We start from the raw sequence: 2812 nt of genomic DNA, 5'->3' as shown, positions 1-2812 counted from the left end.
CACATTCCAATGTAAGCACAACATGAATATTTTAAAAATATATATCCTTTTTTTTTTTTATTAACTTTTGTTTACTGCCTTTCTTCTTCCCGCTCCCGGTTTCTTTTCCTTAACACAATCCTCCACGTTTCCCGGCAAATAATATAATAATAACTTGAATTTGTATAGCGCGTTTTTTTCCTTTTTTTTGTTTTTTTTTTTTTTTTTTGTTTTTTTTTTCTTTTTTTTCTTTTTTTGCTTTTGTTTTTTTTCCTGTTTTTTTTCCCAGCTCAAGTCGCTTACAGAGTCGAGAAACAGTGTTTGAAAAAAAAAAAAAAAAATACAACAGATACGGCAGAACGGAAAGATGGGTCTTCAGTGGGACTACAAATGGTGAGGGATTCAGAGATCGATCTCATGGGGAGGGAGTTCCAAGCCTGGGAGCTGCCCATGGAAAAGGCTCTGTCCCACAAACTGCGGAGTTTGACTTGGTGGACAGACAGAGACCGTCTGAGGTGGATCTGAGGGACCGTGAGGTTTGGTAGGGGGAGAGGAGGCAGTGAGGTAATGACCGGGCAAGGTCGTGTATGGCTTTGTATGGTGAGGACCAGATTTTGTCTGTGATCCGGTGAAATGGGAAGCCATTTACTTTTTAGGACGCGGAGTGTTGTGGTGCAGATGTGGAGTCGGTGATGACCTGGCACCTGAGTTCTGACACCAGTTGGAGCCTTTTAATGGGAGGTTGATCTGATGCCGAGAGTATTGTAGTTTGCAATAGTCAAGTCGTGAGGAGATGAAGCATGAATAAGTCTTTTCGGCGCAGAGGGAGTGAGTGAGGGTCTGATTTAGCAATATAACGTCCATAAGCAATAAACCTGATTGAGTTGTTGTCTAAACAGTAAGCCTTGCGGATGGTAGAGGGTGCCTATTTTCAAACTGTCCCAACCAAGGCCATTTCAGACAAACAAAAAAAATTATTTTTATTAGTGACAGTGGGTATACCGAAAGTGTGTAGAGAGATGGGTGTGACACGCAGCAAAAGGGTCGCAGATCGGACTCAAACTTGGCCGCGCGAGGCCATCAGCCTACTGGGGGGTGGGGCACACTCTTACTGGGTGACCTAGAGGCCGCCCTGACTTAGACTATTTTCAGACTTCACACAGCTCTCCTTCAGCCACACTTTTTCACATACAGTTTGTGTTCAAAATACAAGCAGTCCAACATCACTGACCTCATAAATCCTATTTTTGTAGAGTGATATCCACAAATAACTTCCTAGTTAGTGTTGTAGAGTCCTATAAAACCAACACTCATGACATTCATGCGTGCTCATCTGTTGTATTGAATCTGCATGGTTAAAATATAGAGCAGTGTTGTGTTCATTAGTGAGGTCACTGTGCTGTAAAGAAACAGTGTCAGTTATGGCCCGATATTAAGGAGGAGGAAGCAGTGTGTGCATGCTGTATAGTGCATTTCACACTGAAATACTCAGCAAAATGGGTGTTCCGACATGCTCTGAGAACACAGGACTTTTGTTAAAAAATTGATTGGAGACGGGAACATAAACGAGTGCAAAAGTCCCATGCGAAAAAAGACACGTACTGATAGTATGAAATTTACCAAAGGACACATTGACTGGCCAAGGAACAATGGCGCGACATTCTGGGGGACTGATGAGAGCAAAATTGTTTCTTTTTTGGGGTCTAGGGTGCTGCAGACAGTTTGTCCCAACGAGCCCCCGTGCACTGAATTTAAGCCACAGTGCACTGTGAAGAGAGTAAAACAGCTGGTACAAACAAATGATGTTTGGGATGTTTTCTCATACTGTGTGTTGGGCCTATTTATCTCTTACCAGGGATCAGTTTCAAGACATCAATACTTGAGTTTCCTTATGCGAAGTTTCCTTATACTTGAGTTTTCCTTATGCTGAAGACAAATCCCTTTGAAATGGGTCTTTCAACAAGACAATGACCCAAAACACCCAGTAAGCGAGCAAAGTGCTTGGTTCCAGATAAACAATTGATGTTATGGAGCGGCCAGCCCCATCCCCGGACCTCCATCCCATGAACACTTGTGGGGTGACATCATAATTCTGTTTTCTGAGTACAACCCAGCAATGCATTTTGCATTAATTTAATGAATTGTGGAATTTAGTTTCAATTGTCCTGGGCTGGAATACCTGTTCACAGATGCCAGAAGTTGGTCACCTCCATGCAGCACAGATGTGAGCAGAACTAATATTAGTGCAGTGATTCAAAGTAAAGCAACCCCCTGAGACCATTTCAGTTTATACAGTAAATTGTTGGTGAGTTTGTAAAGAAAAATGCAAATACCACTATTTTTTTTTGAACAACCTGATATTCTTTCTTTCTTCACTTTCTGTAAGGTTCACACAAACTTGGATCATTTTGGTCATGTTTTGATTTGGAATTGATGTGCAGTGTTCCCAATGCATTGATATTAAGATTAAAATATAGCTCTAATGATTTTGAGCATTATTCACTTTTTTACACACACGGCTATTATTCTGAACACAACTGCATGCAGTAGTACTCCTAGACCTTTACACACACACTTGGATGCGTAATGTACCCCTTTAAGTGCAAAAAAAGAAGTGTGAAGATTTTAAAAAAAAACTGTTTCTCTCTCCGTGTTTTTCTTAGCAAGAAGCCAAGGAGAAAAGCTGGACTCTAAGAGCCATGATTGATGGCATCAGCAGGTTGATCTGCACCGCCAAGCACCACACACCATGCTGAGAGGTAAGGCCCAGGTGCACCTCAACCGTGCAGACAACAACCCCGCCACCACAGCACAGCTAAGGCTATACTGCCTC

The sequence above is a fragment of the Etheostoma spectabile genome, chromosome 17 (assembly GCF_008692095.1).
Source record: "Etheostoma spectabile isolate EspeVRDwgs_2016 chromosome 17, UIUC_Espe_1.0, whole genome shotgun sequence".
In the NCBI taxonomy this organism is placed as follows: Eukaryota; Metazoa; Chordata; class Actinopteri; order Perciformes; family Percidae; genus Etheostoma; species Etheostoma spectabile.
This window is presented reverse-complemented; position numbering follows the sequence as displayed.